The sequence below is a fragment of the Metopolophium dirhodum genome, chromosome 8 (genome assembly GCF_019925205.1).
Source record: "Metopolophium dirhodum isolate CAU chromosome 8, ASM1992520v1, whole genome shotgun sequence".
Lineage (NCBI taxonomy): Eukaryota > Metazoa > Arthropoda > Insecta > Hemiptera > Aphididae > Metopolophium > Metopolophium dirhodum.
In genome coordinates this window covers 22,866,791-22,887,523 of record NC_083567.1, presented here as the reverse complement: position 1 = coordinate 22,887,523, position 20,733 = coordinate 22,866,791, and the positions used below count along the sequence as shown (strand labels likewise).

General features: G+C 26.1%; 1 protein-coding gene across 3 annotated transcripts in view; it reads right to left on the bottom strand.

Moving 5' to 3' along the window:
- LOC132951202 (fat-like cadherin-related tumor suppressor homolog) overlaps positions 1-20,733 on the bottom strand; it is a 149,433-nt gene that overhangs the window by 96,386 nt on the left and 32,314 nt on the right. For all 3 annotated transcript variants that reach the window (XM_061022970.1, XM_061022972.1, XM_061022971.1), the window contains one exon: positions 17,654-17,695. The gene's annotated coding sequence lies outside the window, so the exon portion shown is untranslated. The remainder of the gene's footprint in view (positions 1-17,653; positions 17,696-20,733) is intronic.

Here is a 20,733-nt window from a genome sequence, read left to right as displayed (position 1 = left end):
TATTTTCATTGTCTAACGTGTTTACAGTTCATGTTTATAAATTATAAATAAAGGTAGGTATAGCATATCTGCATATTACAATATATAATATATTAGATACATTTGATATAATAATTAATACATATATAGGTACACCAAATTTACAAATTCAATTGAATGTTTAGTTTCTATTATCTATCATTTTTGTTTAGATTAAGATGAAGCTTTTCAATAATCTATAATATATAGATTAGATAATTTCATAGATTATCCATTGTGAGAACGCAGCAAGACAATTTGTGTAGCGTTTCCTAATCATACACGAAAATCCATTAAAATTTCAGGGGGGCTAACATTATTAATATCAATATGAGCGGGAGGGGCTCCTACAAAACTAAAAAAAGAAAAGCCTTAACGGTCTTTTAGGGAGCTAAGCCACTCAAGCCTTTCTTTCGATTTCCACCAATGGACTTTCCTTAAGTATGATACAAGTATGATATAATTATTTATACTAGTTAAACAAATTTCAATTTCAAAAATATGATTTGTCAATTAAAAATATTCATAATTTGATTACGTAAATTTCAAAATAGTTATTATGATCACCAATTAACTTTTAAATAAATAGATTTTATCTCTTCCTTTTGAGGTATTATTTACCAAGTTTTAAGTCTCGAGTACGAAAAAGTTTTTGTTTGTTTATGACATTGCTGTGTTTCTACTCTATAGTATAACATGAAAAATTTAAACTAATAGTGTACCTTGTAAGTTACATTTCAGTCATAATGGAAAAGAAAGAAAATATGTGAGTATTAAAGCCAAATTTCTTTGAATTCTTCATTGTTCTGAAAATCATAATTCTTAAATAATATGAATCTTAGTTATAAATAGTTAAGTTTAACGAAGAATTCATAATATTTAAATAATTAAAACTTCATAAATGCTTAACGCCATTTTAAATGTTATACAATAATATAAATTAACATTCAAAGCGCAATTATAATTAATTTTACCTTGATATGTTTTTGAAGTGCAATTATTACAAAGTAAAAAATAATTAAATTAAAAGTAGGTACAAAAAAAATTCTAAGCGAGTAAAAATGCGATAAAGTTTAACGATCTATGGCATGCCCTAATTGTTTTATTCTTTTTTTTTTTTGATTTTTTAACATTACAATGTTCGTGTTACATACAAAGGAATATATTTAAATAAATATATAAATAAATACTCGAACAAATGCATTTTTTTCCATTGGCTATCCCACAGTAAAACATCCCAGGTAATAGAAGATATCTAACGAATTTCCATAAAGATAAAATTTAAATATTGTGTGTAGTATATTATAGTCATATTTTAAGTCAAACCAAGCTATTATATTCGTGCGTATTTTTGTACGATTAAATAATGGAAATCGACAAGAAGAGAAACAACGGTAGGTAAAGGAAATAACTCTTGAAATCGCCTAGCTTGGACTTGGGGAGATTGTCTAGGTACAGGTTAATCACCCTTGATTCACCAAGCATGCTCACTCCCATTTTTCATTGAATAATGCATTTTTTCAAATGTTGGAATTTTAGAGTTGATTTAATGACCTAATTATGAAATTGAAAAAATTTCAAAGAGTGTAAACTATAACGATACCAACTTATTATTTTCAAATTTGTCATTCTTTTTTTCTGTAAATTGTTAAGTAGATCATTTTTCTGACAATTTTGAAATATGTGTGTATAAAATTAATATTGATGCACAATAAAAATTATAACTGTACATAAATTAATTGTAATTTTAAAGCAATGTCATAATAATACGCATAAAATTCCCTAGATTTTTCAAAATATAGAGAAAGGTGGAAGGTACAATACATGTGGCCACAATTTTTTTAATATCATATTTTTAATACTTTAAAGGTGAATGTAATCGGATTTAATATTCAATATGAATAGTGAATCTTTTATAAACCAATCGATAGAAAATAAATAATAAGTTTTCGATTTTAATGTATTATTCTTATCGATAATAATTAAAAATATCAAATACTTATATGTATACTAATTATATGTTTATTATTAATATTTTCCCCACAGGTATTTAATAGTATGGTAATATATTATATTGTACTTCAAAAGTCAAAAACGTTCAGAAAGTTATATCGGTAACTATCTTTGAAAAATGACCGATACATTTCAATAAAGCTTTAAGCTGTATCTATAATAACCTATACAAGTCGGTAATTGATATTGCCTGCAAGTAGATTGACGCAAAATAAGCAAAGTGGAAACCGAAGATAAAAACAGTAGATACAACGTCTCGAGTATAAAAATTATATAATAATAATAATAAAATAAAATGTAAGTCGTGCATTTTACTGAGAAAACACGGTACCAAATAATATGACGCACATCGACTAGAAGAACCAGTGAGCACATGAGTATCACCATCGGCCGATCACGCACGATTGAAAAGAGTTTACTATTTAGTATTTACGGATAACAAAAACCACTACCGATAAAAACGTTAGACCAAACAAAAGATAAACATGCATAGTAGGTACCTGTGTACAACTCGAACCATATGTCTCCAAAAAGTAAACGGTATTATTTTTTAGCAAGTTCTTATAATAAAACTTATAATACCTACATATATATATATATTAATGCAGATGTTTGTTCTCGTAACTTTGTAACAAATAACTTGGTTAAGTTATGGTATGATAAAATATAATTGTTCAAAAGTTTGTACAGGTATACCGTATTAAAAGAAAAAATGATTTACGAAAAAAAATTATATTCAGTACCTAACTAAAAACATTTTGAAAATTCACCAAGTGCCGCGGGAATTAAAATTAGACAATTACATTTATATTCCTATCTACTTGAATAATTATATAACATTATATTATTATTATATAGTCTACAAAAATTTTACATGCGATAAGCTCTATTTAAGTTGACTGATTAAACTTTACAATAATTTAGATAAAATGTGAAACAAAAGTTCAACGCATATTATATTATTTTATGCTGAAAAGTGCACATTAAAAGTTATACCTACCTATTTAAAACTAAATAGTGGGTATTTTTTTTTAGACTGGGTAAATTAATTATGAGATAATCATACAAATCATAAAGAAAATGTATATTTTAATATAATATGTGTTATTTAAACGCAGGATAAAATAAAATATAAATAATCAGTACAATAAAATATATAATAAGTTTTAAATTAAAAACACCTTTTTTTTATTATTGTTATCAATTTTTACTTTAATGTAGGGAATATAATTGTTGATTTGAAGTAATAGACTTTATTCTTTTTTTTTACCAAGTGTATTGAACTTTTATCTGAATCCTAATCTGTTCAGTATATTTATTTACACTTCCAAGTTGCCAATCTGATGTCACTTAACACAGACCAGATTTGAACAACTCGCTCTACAAGCTAATAAGCAGAAAAACTGGTTTTACAATCTATACCTAACTCATTTATAGGAATATACATTATTATAAATGCTTAAAAAAATAGTTTGATTAAATTATATAATGCTCAATATTTACATCCAAAACGTTAAATACTTACATAACTATAGTTTGTAACATAATTCTACAATCATTAATCAATTATTATTAATTTAATAAACAATAACTTTCTATTATCTTTTATAAATTAAACAGCGTTAGTTAAATAGTGAAAACCAATGCATTATGTAGTTCATTGAATTTTTGTTTTATATAAATAAATAAAACAATGTTAAGCTTATATTATATAAACAGTGATCAGGTACCCTTAACCCTAATGAGATAGCTATCGAATGTTAATATTTGGTTTGGACTATAATTTATAGCTTATATACATTCACCAAAGTTTTCTCCTATGCCAAACTTAAATATAAACAAATAATAGTAAAAATAAGGCTTTAAATGAGATTACTTTATATTAAGTTTAAGGCCTTTGAAGCATTCGTTGTCATTGGAATAAGGGTTACTGTCAACAAATTATTATTAGTAACAAGAAAATTCATAATATACAGTATACACATTAGATTTATTTAAATAATCCAACTCAAGGTAAAGACCATACATTAGTTTTTGTTGTCTTTAAAACCATTTAATATGAATTGAAATGTAAGCTACGAGAATTGCATACGATTCTGTTGGAAAAATATTTTATATTATGCTTCAACTAGACAATATAAATTAATGAAAAATATTTATATATATACCCAAGTAAGAATAAATATAATCTATGTATCGTATTGTGTAATATGTACGATTAACCACGTAAATATATATTTTTAAAATAACTTGATAAATATTTATAATTAAGATAGTGGGTTCTATCACTGGATAGTCTCATCCTTTTTGTCCATACCATTGTTCATCTGTATGTATATATTTAAAAAAAACATCTTATTTGCTTATTGTATAGTATATGAGCACAGAGTGCAAATACTACCTTATTAAATAAAAAAAAATTGAGAGTGAATAAAGTGATTTTTGTAATATTATACAAGTAATATTGAAATGTCGGAATATATCCTAAAAAATAAAAAGATCATATAATTTTTTGAAAATTTAAGTATTAGTGTATATAATACTGATAAATAGTGCAATTTTCGTTTAAACTATTCTAATTTTATGTTCAGTATCTAATTTAATATTAACTTAAACATATATATAATTAACACATACATATTAAGTAAAGGCTGTTTGATGTGTAAGTTAATTACCACGCAATATTAGATTGATTTAATTGATTATTTTAGAAATAATAGTCTGTTACACCTCCCTTGTTTTATACTCTGTTGACTTTCATATTCTTGATTTATACTTTTATACAACAATTCAAATCCATTAAAAATATCAAATATATTCGTATAATATATTTATTCACTATTAGAAATGTGTGGGACTATTCCGACATATGATAATATTACATCTTGATAGTTACACCTACTCTATAGGTTTGTTAAAAATTTCTACTTCCCATGATGGAAAAAGTTTTTTTATCGAGATTCAGTAGGCGATCGTGTAGGTGATTGTAGGAGAGACAATTTCATTAAAACTCTACTATCAGAAACATGTTTAATGTCTACGAAATATAAATTTATTATTGAAAGTTGAAACCAATAATTTCAAATGCTGCGGTTTTTAATATAATGTCACATTGAAAATAGGTACATACGAAATACGTTTTGTTTTTAAAATTTCATTATTACCTATAATCTGGGTAAGTACTAAATTTATGGAAATAAAATTGATCTGAAATATTAATAATTAAATTTCAATCAAAAATAAATAAATTGAGTTTTTATTTTAAGAAAAGTGTATTTATTTAAAACAATCGATATTGAATAAGTAAATTACATCACATTCTTATTCATAATCAGAAGTGCACTTATAATGAAATCTAGAAGTGGAACTCAGAAAATAAAGAAGATAGTAAAATAAGTCAGTTGTATTAGTCTCATTAATAACAAATAAGTGATTATGATGAAAACAAAATACAAGGAACGACAAATAATAACTATTCAAACAAGCATGTAGTTTGTTGATATAATTTTACAGCTATTAATTTATTCTACAAATCTATTAGATTTAATTTAATTTTCATTTTTTTTAATATTTTATATATTTTTATGTTTCACAATTTATGTTATCATTTCTTAATTTCTTATCAATGTTATAGAAAGCAGTACAAAATATATCAACAAAAATAAACGTATTAAATTGTTCTGCAATGTAATCTAATTTTTATTTTTAATGTCATATAAAAATATTTAAGGTAGCTTACTACAGTTTACGGGCTACATGATAGTGTTTTAATGTTATAAAAATTCATATAATTTACTTTATTTCCACGTTTAGATACTGGAAATTAAAACAAACTAGGTAGGTACGATCATTGAAATGAATACTTGGTTAGATATGATAAATAATATTATTTTTGCATAGAAGTGTACTTACACAATCCCGGATTTCCGCTAACAAAAAAATCCCGTAGGATCCTATACGGACGAGTTTGTGTGTATGCACACCGTACGGCGGTCGTATATTTTATGATGGTCACTAAAATAAAGTTTTACATCCCAGGTAATTATTAAAATGCTAATAACGGTAAACAAACGATAACATTTATTACAAAATACACCGTGATAAAACAACGTAATGAAGTTAACAATTGGATGCTACGGAGATCGATGAAACTTTGGTTAAAATATATAAATATGTATATATTTATATAAGTAATAATATACAATATGGCATTTCAGAGGCCAGAGAAACGTGTGCTGATATTTCTGTTTGGGACTTGGTAAATTTATGGATGGTTGGATGTAGTAGGTCGTGTTTTTGTTTTATTGAAGCGCAAAAAAAAATGTAACTAATTTGAAAATGCAAATGACAGGCGGTGCGCCCACCCAAGTTTATAATTATGTCCGTTGCACGTACGTATAATAACTGGAAACAGTTTTGGTCTCAGTTATTACATATATGAATTAGGTACCGATTTATAGGATATATGTATATATCGCAAGAATATTTTGGAGTAGATCATAGGATAAGGTTAAAGTATACGAACGGGAATCATCGTGCACTGGGCGTTTACACAATAACATAGTTTTCAAACAAACAATAATACGGCACGAATAATGTAACGGTAACGCGGGGTTGTTAAATGTAAAGTTATTAAATGCAAACAACTGTACACTTTGAAGAGTAGGTACCTACATAAATTATGAATCGATTAAAATTGTAAATATATAACAATTAAGCTAAACTCATTGGTAAAAACATATTTTTTTAGAGGTTGTGATAATATTTTATATACTTATTTAATTTGAATTTGTCGTCAAGTTTTAAACTTAATATAATTTAATCTATAACTGCCGTGATAACATATTATGTTCAATTGTGTATTATATATTGTACCAAGCGTTGCATTTCGAGTAAATATTAGCCTGCAATTGATTTATCAAAATACAGCGTCGATTTCTATAACTATAATATATTATGCAACAATAGTAATATTTTACACGGGTCATGTTATTAATTGGTACATATTATACCGAAGTCTGCGGCTGTATCACTTTATACAATATTCCTAGTAAATCATATTATTAATTAATAATGTACCGATTTGTATCTGAATCTATTATCGTTATTAAGTTGTACATTAAATATCGATATCTACTACACAAACAATGTCATTATAATATTAGTGTTGGGAAGAAATTATTCTGACGAATGCGCTTTAACGACTACTTAAACGAATACAATATATAACTGAAGCCCGAAAAAATAAATAATCGAAAACGGTCGGACGTCAAAACATAAAACGATCCGCGGAATAAACATAGTGGTGGTGAACTTACACGTGTAGTCATCATCATCATAATCATCATTCGGAATATAGTGGTTTACACTGCAGAACATTGCAGCCGCCGACGCCGCCGACCGAATCATCTCTAATTGGCCGACGTTGCCGATGTATTGAGTCACACTGCAGGACCACATTTTAGGCCTGCCAAAAATGATTATTACCGGAATTCATATTTATATAGCTATACAAATTATGTACATTATTGTAAAGTGCGCGTATATATGTATACATAGCTCGGTTCGTTGTTCTCACTCCGTGTGTTTTCACCCCCTTTTTCGCATGCGCACGACTATAATAAACAATAAATGTCAGCAACGCGCGCACCACCACTGCTGCACCGGGTCATGTGTGTTCCCGAATTCCTCTTATTATAGAGTCTACACTAAAATCAGACGTTTATTCAACCGATTTTTGGGGCTGAACCCCGTGCTTCTGTCGTTGTCCGGACCAATCGCGCAGTCCGTTTTAATTGCTAATAACTTATCGCCACCCTCTGCACAAAGGACAAACAGTCTGTCGTAAGATTTAACGACACGAACAGGCCACGTGTTCGAGAATTACACATTGTTGTTTGGAAGAATTTTCTAATTTTTTTTTTCTGTTCATTATTTCAACATTTATGTTATGCTTATAGTTAAACAGAATATTGTTTATGTTTGCAAATATAGAAAAAACTAACAAGACACATACTATATGAATAATTGAATAATACAATGTTCTATACACACTTTAAAAGCAATTCAGAATTGGTCTTAGAATATGTTTATATATACATAATATATAACGTGGATTTAAATAATAACAAGTGTTCATTTAAAACAAAACAAAAATACCCAAGTTAGGTACTTATATTAAAATCTAAAAATGATAAATACACAAAAATGTTAAATAAACAAAATTGTATCGTGTATAAAATGTATAGTATTATGCTGTAAGGAAGTACCCATTATAGATTTACATTAGGTTTGAAGCAGTTTTCAAAATACTTGAAATACCTAAATCATATTTCAATTGACTTAATTTAATCGCTGTTAATACAGGTTAATAGATTAAAAAAATTGTCTAAAGAAAATATTAAAGTCATAAATTTAGAAGATTCATTTTTCTATAATGACGAGCAACTGTCAATGTCAATAAATACCTATTAAATATAAGTAATTTGATTTATTTTACGGTTTTAAAATTATTTACCAGCTGTATTTCAGTTAAAATTTAAAAACATAAATAGATTACTAGAAAAAACATACAGAATAGAGGATTTTTGAGCTATAAATGTAGAAACCAATCCAGTGAATAAATTGATTGTACATCAAAAGCGCATTTGTAGTATATATATTTGTAGATATAAGAATGAGTATAATATGTTTGAATTTAACTTTTGTTATGAATGTGTCCCTTAAGCGAAATTGTTCACCGTAAAATGATCAAGATAGGAATATGAATAAACGATTTCTTCTACCTACTTCTATCGGACAAAAGAAAAGTACACTGAGGAAATCTGACATGCATATTGTACTTATTTTATATTAGTAAGTTCTTCTGTAGCTAAAATGACAATACAATAATACATAACATAATAATAAAAAGATAAATGTACCTATATAATTTTAAGTACGAGTTGATAATACATCATTGTGGAATTTGATTTAATAATAATTAATCAAAGTTATTATATAAAATTCAAACAAAAAACTGAATTCTATAAAACTATATATTTGAATTTTATTATTACTACCTACCTAGGTACTATATAGTTTTATTTTATTATTTATTATTTAATTATTACACAATGTGAATAAAATAATAAAATGTTAAAATTATTCTTCAAATACACCATATGTATTAGTTTTCAGCAGGTACTTACCTACACTAGACATTTTATGAAAATAACATTAATTTTATAAAAACACAAGGCTATTTTAACCTTATACAGTAGGTATATAATTTCAATATAGGAAACGCAATTATACCCCATACTGCACACTTCGGGAAGACTAACATCTGGTTTTATTTTCTAGCAGTATAAGGTTTAAAATTAGATATAACAGCACACCCTCGCTTAAATATTTTGATAAAGATTTATAGATTTCAAATATTTCAAAAAAAAAAATGATATAATACCTATATTAATACATCACCATTATTATTCATTAAATCTTGACTTTTATTTTAGTAGTATATTTTATATATTTAAAATGTTCTAATTCTTACATCAAAATTGTTAGGAAATTTCACAGATTGTATTTGTTTTCTGAGTAATACAAATTGTTTATACAAAATACAATTACGAACGCCCATTGAGTGCTTATAGTGAATTTAATTAAAATGTAATACTTAAACTAGTGAAAAATAAATTAATAAGTAACAATATAATATTTTAATGTTATGAAAAAAATTACTTAATAATATACGTAGTGTTTATAAATTATAACGTACTTTGAAAAATATTATTTTTAGATATAATTATATTAATACAATAAAATAAATTTAATTATTTTCCCTTCAACGATAAACAAATTTAAGAGATTATAAGCAATACATGTATTTGCCAAATGCACAGTTGGTACATGGCCGAAATCCCTAAGGATTTTGCGACGAAGACTAAAGTTACTAACTTCCCAAAAGCTGTGCGTGCGTGAGTGCATATTATGATCCGAGCATATGAAATTAGTAGACCCCACGTGCTCCGGACGGCATCAATCACCGTGGTGGACCCTTATGCCGTTCTAGTGTCCAATTTGTATTTTCTTTAAAGTCTAATTTATTTATTAGTTTATTAATTTATTAGTTCATTCCCCTCTGAATATCACTGGGAAGTCTAGCGAAAATTTTTAAAATAGAAACATTAGAAACAGATAAAGAATTCACGAATATTTGAATACATTGATCTACCTAATTATGGTAAACTTGCGTATTCAAGGGACAATTAAAAGTACATTTATAAATTTATTAACTATCTTAAATTCAATTTTACGACAATAACTTAAAATATGAACTTGAAATCAAATAAATATGAAAAAATATTTACAATTATGATTTTTAAATACAAATTTCTGTATTATATTTATATTATAATGTATCATGGTCGGTATTATATATTATGTATTTTAACTCGTATTAGAAAACATATGTTTATAATCAAACTAATTAGGTAATATATTTTAATATAAAAATAAATTTATATTTACCATACAAGCATGGAAGACCATATAAAATAATGATATAATATAATACGATCAAATAATATAGGTAGTATGAGACAAAATATACATTAATAAAATAATAAAATCCATTTAACCTTTTTTGTGAAAATCTAATATTTTCTTTAGGATAATATGAAACGGATAAAACATATTATTTTAAAGGTATCAGTATGACTATTAAGAGCACTATTTAAACTAATACTAATATAAATGGTGATTGGAAGATAAAGTTAAAAAGTTATTACATTTTATTTTTCATATTAATATTTATTTTTTTAATTTACACAACAAAAACGACTTGTATTGTTTTACAAAATGAGATCGTATAACTGACCTGATCATAAATAAAACGTTAAAATGTACATTTGAATACAGCAATTCCCCATGCTTCAACAATACCGTAGGGTAATACTAACAAAAGGCAAATTGGGGTATTTGGACAGTATCCAAAATTGATACATATACCAGTTATTCAAATTATATACAATGACGGACGGTGATGGACGTGTTAACTGTGTGGTGGTATCAACATGTAGATTTTGGGACTGCATTCAGAGTTGAATAAATCAAAATGTTTTATTTCAATATGCTGAAAAAATTGATAATTTTAATTAAATCCGTCGAGAACGTTTCTTTTATATTACGAGGAAATGTTTCCGATGGTAGTGATTAAATTCTTTAAATTTTTGATATTATTATCACAAGACCTATATAGTTTCATTTAGCATTTTCAAATAAAGTTAACAAGCAATTAAACCATTCATACATTTTAGAATTATAAAAAGGTAAACTTATTTTATACAGCGCTGATAAACGTAAAATTAATGATACTAATGCCCACATCATATTTTCATTTGTTTAATGATACATAGGTACCGCCTGACGCGAAACTACAGAGCAAAGTACTCATCACTTCATATTATATGCACTGTGAGATACGAATCTAATGTTAGAAGAATCTCTTTATTTAATTCTACGAGGCTTTCCAATGATTTATTATTAATCGACCCATAAGATTATCATCGTATATACTATTAGTTAATTACTGTCGTAATTAAACCCACGCCCCAGAGTTTTATCGCATCTCCTGTCGTAGGAGAAGCTGTATTTAAGCAGGCCTATATACAGTCACCTAAATACTCATTTCGAAATAACATAGTAGATTTCGCAAACGAGCGAAATTCAGCGCCTTGTTATCTACAAATTCCGTTGCAATAACGGTTAATTTAACATGGAGTAAGGTTGGGGTAGAATTTTATTCTAATAATCGGAATTAGACATAATATTAAATACTCCACAACAAGGAAACACACTCATCACTATGTTTATTTATACATACAACAACCTTAAAGTCATAATGTTAAGCAGTCGTTTTCCATGTTGAAGACATTTTAATTAACTCCCACATAATATATTTGGGTCAACGCACACAATTAGTAATATATTTAGATATATAATATTAAATCATGTCTTTATATTGCTGTGAAAAAGAATCAAAGTCAGACATTCGCTTCAAGAGGGTGTCCAAAAGAGGACAGAGGTACCTATTATGAATTAATATAAAATGATGACCATTTTGAGAATTGCTAATAAAATAAAATAAATTTTCAAAAACCATAAAAGTGTTCAATATCATAATATTATACCATAATAACGGACATAATTCGATATTTTTATCCAACGGAAATATCGTTGTAACTATCTAAAAATAAAATATAATTTTCACTTTACAAAAGTTAATACTTATTACAGTATATTATATTATAGAACTACCTACCTGTCGAGTGGTGACCTATATATGAACAATTTATAAATAAAATATAATCTAAAGAGTAATTTAAAAATAAAATATATTTACATATTATTTTATGAAAAGTAAATGTAAAATTTTTTCACATAAAAGATGGCAACGGAAAAAAGGTAATGTCAAAAAATAATATCCGATTTGAAGAATTATAACGGGAATATGGTGGTGAGTTGCAGGGTTAGGGGAAAGAATAAATCCTGTTCTCGGCAGGAAGCCAATTACTGAGTTGGTCCATTTGAGGGGGTTCAAAAACTAATCAGCTCAAGTTTTAATTTCTATATTTGAACACTAAAGTTGTATGGTCAGGAAAGGATTATTGCATTAAAAGAAAAACTGGTGAGCAAATGAATAGTTTTCATACTCACTAAAAAAAGTTTCTGGAGTAATAACTGAAACCATTTTAAATTGTCATATTTATAGGTGGGGGTACATTAAAATATTTCATTATTTATTATCATATCAATACATTTATTGTATTAATATGATATCTTACTAGAAACCACATGTCAATGTGTACTTGACTATTTATATTTACATTAAAATAAATACCCAATTACATTTTTTGTTCAACTAACTAAATATTAGTATATAATTAATTAATTTGTAGACTCCAACTCATCAATACGAGGTTACACCTCAGTGGTGAGTTGGGAAAAATACTTCCGTCATTATAATCAGTTACTATTTTAGGAATTACGTGTTTTTATGTAAAATTGTTACTATTACATTACATGTTTAATTGTTTTTATGGCCAAATGAATATTATAATTATTATTATTATTAAAATTGATAAAATAAACATATGATAAAAATCTAAAAAAAAAAAAAAAATAATAATAGTAAAAATTAAACAAATAATTGGTTATTTTTAGATTTTTCGAAGAGATCTCTTCAAATCGATGTTCACGGAGTATAATATATTTAAGTTACTAAAAGCAATAAATAATATTCGAGGAAAATATAAAAGAATAAATTATAATATTATTTGGCACGTATTTTCGAAAAAAATAATATGCATATAATATATATATTATATCATATTCATTATAATATGTCATTTCATACAAACGTAAATAATTTATTGTATATTTACATATTTTGGATGTTTTTGATTCACTCTGAGAATGAATGTATCAATTATTATTGTTAGGTATGTTATGTATTCTACTTGAATAGCATACATAATTTCACAATGTTTGAAAATACCACACAGAAATAAATTAAAGTCTATTGAATTAAAAAAAAACAAAAAACCAAAATAAAAGTTTAAGATTTATACTCAGATTTAAATTTATACAGTAGTACTTTCCCAAAATATATCCTTGTGTATAATCCCTTACTTACATAGGTATTTTCACGGGATAAATCCAAATCAATTATTAGGTATTGAATTTTAGTTAAATAACTATAAAATTAATGAATGCCCTAACACTGTTTCCAAACCAACCAAACATAAAATCAATTCGAGAGAGAATCAATGTGATATAAAGCAGTTAATTAAGAGGTTAAAAGAGGTATAACAAAAAAAAATAAACGACGAGATATTGGTTTTTTAAAATCTTATAGCTTTAAAAACAATGTATTTATAACAGTGGTGGCATAAATTAAACAGAAGTTTAAAATCAAAGATAATAATTTAACGTATTTTAATCATGGTATTTTTTAATTTAATATAACAAAGTACTTTAAAAAACTAATAGACAGCGTCTATCTACACTAAAGGACTTGTTAAATGTTAATCTATTATTGACTTATATAAACTGATTTCCTGATAAAAAAAAATTAAAAAATGATGAAATGCTGCGTAACTACACTGCATCGATGAAACTATATGTATAGAATTTAAACAAACGATAAAACATACACCTGCTAGATGTTAAATTTTAGAACACATTATTACAATGTAAACATCATTAAAATATAGTAAAAATAACAAGATATATATAAATATAAATACTAAATACAATGTATATATAAAGTACAAATGGTTTCCCAGTGGGACCACAAAACTAACAGAAATTACCTCAGAAATATTATGTTTATACATAAACTATATTTGAAAACGGTTAGACATATTGCATGATCGTTTATAGTTTGCATATACGAGTATATATAATATAAATTGAAAGTAGAGAAATAAATGTACTCGAAATACTGCCAAAACGGGCGAATAACAAGGTCGATTCTGGGTCAACCCTTTCACACATGAACACAATTTAAAGCGAATAATTTCACGTCGACATATGAAATTCGAACCAAGTGGAAGAGGGTCGAGAGAGAAATATATATATATATATATATATATATATATATATAGAGAGAGAGAGAGAGAGAGAGACAGCGGTCATAGGCAAAGGGAAAAAATATCCAAACGTCCCTTACGTCCCATTTGGCTAGACGTCAAAAAACCTCATGTATGGGTTAGGACGGTTAGGTTGACTAAGCGAGTGCGAGCATGCTGTGCACTTGGGGGTAGGGCTTTTGCCGCATTCCCACTGCATCATATTATCATCTATGACAAACACACTTATAACGCACATTAAATAATAGGATTATTCGCACTGACACAAGCACATCCAAAGATACTATAATTTCTAAGCCTCTATTGCTGTTTACAATGATATATGTTATGCCACTGTGCCAGTGAAGACGTTTCAGGCGAAAAACGTAAATCGATTGTATGTATTCGTCGCAAGGACACCACGCGACAACGGCATTTAAGGAATATTACCAATCAGTTTAGTTAGGTTTAACTATTCCAACACAGACATTGTATAAATAGTTTATATATTATCATTATTTCTTTAAAATAGTAAAAATTATCTGAGCAAGTCAACGCGACGACATACACCGGCAGTAATAATAATTTAAATAATATATCATTTAAATGTACTGAGAGTTAAATGGGTTTTATTATTTGATCTAAGAATAATCTAGCAAAAATTAAACAAATACAATATTTATTATTTATACATATTATAATAATATACTCATAATAAAATGTGTAGACTGTTTCGAGAAATTCGAAGTAGCTATAAAAATATGTGGATACATTGCATGATGTATTGAATGAATTTGAGTTGTTTACGAGTAAATATATTTAGGAACATGAAGAAAAAAATGTATTCGTGACCATACAATGAAAAATATAAATACTCAAAAGAAAACGATTGTGTTATATTGTGCATACACGGAAAATCGAGATAAAAACGAATTATACGCACAGTATACATTTTTTTTGACGTTGTGTCAATTTTTCATAGCATAAACTTTTCTATAGTTATACATACCATTTAAAATGGGTCGAGAAAGCATTAATTTTATATAGGTACTGTGCTATTCCAAAGAATGGCGGTCATATTTAAACTTTTTGATAACGAGTTATCGAACCGAAAGTAATTTATGAACATATTATATTCACCAATAATAATGAAACTCTGTTTTATGTAAACAAAAATATTTAGAAAAATAAATATTAAATATAAAAAACATTTTTCACCATATTATATGCTACAGAAACAGTACACGAATGCCAAGCTTTACTCTATCCATTATGCAAATAATATATTTATATGAAAATCATACCTACCTAAACATACAGCCTTGTCTCAAGTCCCGTAACATTTTACCGCAGAAAATTAATAATGTTCACATGGTGTTTTTGACAAAGACCCGTAGATAGTAAGTTTGGGTTAAATCCTTCTACAACGATTTTTAAAGTCCTTCCGTTTACGTCATGAACACGAATAACTTGATTTTTGAAAATAACAAAATGGGCATTGGACTAATTTTTCTAGTTCAAAATAATATTTGTTAGCAGTAAGAATAATTGATCTTATTATGATATCGATATTTGAATATGATAATAAATTATAAAGGATATTGATGAGATTTTAATTTTACATAATTTAAATAGTTTTACGTATACATTACAAACAGAAATAAACATAATTTTTAGATTAATTATTAATTTACTTAGGACTACCAAAAATGTATACAATATATTTTGCTAATTCGGTTGAACTATATAAATATACATTTAACAGTGATAATTTACAATGTATAAAGTACAAAAAGCTTAAATATGTTAGGTTATTAAATTTTTGAACTATGTTAGTATGATTGAATGTAGTACAATACAATTATCAATTCTTAATTCGTTACATGCATATTTTCCAAACAAATCTGATAGTGTTTATCAAATCTATTTTTCTAGACTTTTATTATCACTCGTATACAACGGAAAGCAACTGATTGGGTACCTACCTAGTACCAACTAACAAGGGTTTAATAAGGGCACTCCCCAAGGCCTAAAGTATAATATTATTATCCCACGCCACCGCTATCGAGAAAAGATTTACTGGTATAAAAATGATTTATTAATATTACTCAAAATATAGAATTCCTGTCTATCTAATGAACTAATAATAGCTGCACTTGTTACCATTTTAATTAATTAATGTTAAATATATAGGAATAATTTTTGTTTCAGCGGTATTTTCTACAGGTGCAATTTAATTCAATAACAAGCGACTTCTTTAGAATTAAGTCAGAATTATTAAAACGTTTTCTATACTTTTTACTATGTACAATATTTTTAATACAGCAAGTAATTAATGAATTCTTCAATTAACCATCGTACATTTATAATTTAAAGTCAAAGAAAATGTTTTTAATCATTTTTAATTACCCGAAGTCTTAAAAATAATAATTACTGAAATAGGTATTGTGGTAACTCCATAATATAAAATATATATTAGGTACAATTTGTATAAAGCGATACTTGTATATTACCTATATAAATGAAACCTAGACATCTAAATAGGTAAATAAATATTACATAAAAGAAATTTGTAAGATCAATAATCTTACAAAATAAATTTGTTCATTGATAGGTACCTATATTATAAAAGAATAAACGTAGATAGATTATTTTATTTTTTATTTCATCATCACGTCTTATCAACATATAATACAAGCATTTCCATACGAAAAAATATTATATTATATTAATAGACAGAGAGTTTAAATAGCCATTTGATTTTATTTTGATTTAATATCCTACAAAGTTGGTCCAGTTTTGAGGAGTTTAAAATATTGGTCCCTTACCAAAGTAAAAAAAAAACGCATATAGCCAAAATATTATGCGTATAATAGATAAAAACAAAATTAAAATTCGTTGACCGTAAGGTGATTATATCAACATCATCTAGAAAAGCGACACTCACGATTTTATGGGAATAATAAAAAAAACCAAGTATAAATAAAATATAATATAGAACATACCTTTTTAACTAGCAAGCTGGAATCTAGCTTCTTCACATGATCCTGCAACAAAATATAATATTTGTAATGCTTTAAAATGTATAATCATCCATAAAATGTACCTAATACAATTTATAGATTTATTCAAGGTAATTCAAAAATAAAGTTAATGATACATTAAAAAAACCATATAATATTATAATTTATATTACGAAGTTAATTATCACATTTTAGTATTTTACATATTTACATATTATGTAATTATTTTAGAAAATAAATATCGTATGTACGTTGCATATTATATTTTTTTAAGCCCCACTCTACCTGCATATAGGTCACACATATTCTAAGTAATAGAATAATACAAAGGTATACAGTAATTATATTTAGTGAATATTTTTAATACTACCTACTTTATCAAAGAAAACCATGAAATATGAATTCTAATATAAAACAATTTGTTTCTATTAAATTGAATTAAACAATAAACAACTATTTTATAAATAAGCTATAATAATTTAATCATAATATTAGTTGTAATATTTAGTTGTATATTGAAATAATAAAATATATTCAGTTAATAACCCCTATTTGTAAGAAAACAATAAAACATTTATATAATATGTTATGAATATAATATATGAGATATTATGTAAAATCAAAACTCAGAAGTTATAACAAGTGTTTTTGGAAAAAAAATTAAGTCCAAGTAGTCTCTACTTACGATAATATCTTATAATATGGTACTATTATAATGTATGTATTAAGATTAAGATTACTGAGATTATACTATTAATATTTTCGCATCCGTTCTTCCCTTACGTCTACTTGGGCATTCTATCTTAGAATAACTGAACAACCTAGATCCAGCCTGACGTGACAACAATTGTTACTGTGACCCATTTTTCAGCATTTCTGTGTGAGCATTATAGAGATGATTTTTTTTTCAGATAACTATTTTCGGGATAGTAAAAAATTTGAAAAATGCATACACCATCCTAGACATAGGAATTTTAATATAGCTTGTATAGAGGTCGGTTTTCGAAAATGCTAATAGTCGGGAACCTAACGAAATTCAAGAAATCACTAATTTTAAATGAAATCTTGACCATTCTTTATTAAATAAAGCTCCACTAGAAATGGTTTTTCCAACACACTAATAATTATTACATCATTACTTTCAAATACGTAAAGACGCCCTCCAAAAAACATCACTACTTAATAGTCACTCGTCCTATACCTATCTTACATTTTTTCGAACATATAGTGTCACTTTTAACTTATAAGTGTTTAATTATATTTGTGTACATAGAGTATAGTAAGTTAAAACCAGGGTTAAAACAATAAAATCATATGAATTACTATACCTACTACTAAACACCAATACCTAACACATTTTTAAATATTAATTTCTAATTATATAATTTAAAATCTAAATTTTATTTATTTTTAGAATTAACATTTTGATTACCTATACATAGATAAAACGATTTTTGGGGACATCTTAAAGATGTTTCACTGCTAAAGTTATTAGTGTTATTACTAACGTTTATCTTTTTAATAAGTTTCATCATAATAGTATTAATATAATATGACATAGGTAAGTAAATGTTGCCTACTATAATTCCAGGAACCTTCTCTGACATTACGTAATAGTTAAGTTTACTTTGTCAGTAACACGTATAATAGTATGCACTGTACAGGTTTGATATATTTATTTAACTGATATACCTACGTAGGAACGCACTTCAATAATTAACTTTAATAATAATAATATTAATTTTTGGAACATTAGATTATGGCGTAATAAACATATTATAGCCATGGAAAAATAAAATATATTATACTTATACATAAAAATTCAAAATTATATAATATTTAAAATAAATAATTCATAATAGGTACAAGATGATTTTACATAAAATACTGCTAGGAAAATTCTTAAGGCCAATAACTTTTTAGAATATTGTAAAATTATCTTATTGGAAAAATGAATTAAATTTTTTAAACGTGATGAATAGTGGATATAAAATAGTGAAAGAAACTGCCAAAATTAATTGATTTTGTGAAAAAATTCAAGTCCTGATTACCATCAAAATGTTTTATTTTGTAATCTTTCTGAAAAAAGTTGTTAAGCTACATGTATAATTATTTCGGTTACCTGATATTATGGAAGTAGTTACCTTTCGGTAATCATTTGGGACATAAATATTAAAATTATGTCAGAAACTGTTGAAACTGATGCATTAATTATATAATCATTATAAACACAGTTTATTACTTAAATATTTCATTGAACACCAACGATTAAACTTAAAATTCAAAATGAATAAATAATTTCAGTTTTAAATATTATTTTATGTTTAGTAAGTCTCATACAAGAGCTTAAAATATTAAACGTATCATCTCGAAATTATATATAGCAATACATTAGATTCATGAGATTCTGTAAAATACAAATATTTCGAACAATAAAACAGGAACGAACAAAAATTGTGTTATATTGTATTATAATATTAGGTGTTATGGTATATCATCAGTCATCGTTATATGTTAAAAGTCATAGTTATAAGTAATTGACAAAATATATGCATGAGAAAATAGCAGTTGTAAAATCAATAGTTTCACCATATTTTTTCAATTCTCAATCTAAAATCTCAAACATATACCTACATGACATTCTACGTCTATAAGATACGGGGGATGGGTATTAACTGTTTACTAATTTGGTTCAAAAAGCTGTAAAAGGCCGACACCCGCAACTTTTCTCTGTAGGTATTTGCCAGTAGGTAGTTAGACAATACGATGTGACCGGGACAACATTTGCATAATATAAAGAAACGCATTCTCCAAACAATTATCTAACATTGGATAATGAACACAATTTAAATGAAAAAGAATATTAGGTAGTCTAAATGTCTTAATACATAAGCTACGATTAGGAAAAATCCCCAAATTAGGACTTCGAAGAAGAAAAGTTTAAATTAAGCTATTTGTACAATGATATTTTTAACATTTGGTTGATCAATAGGTAGGTACAATTTACAAATTATTTTACTCAACTTTACCGTCAAACACTTATACTTAAAAAGGTAACTTAA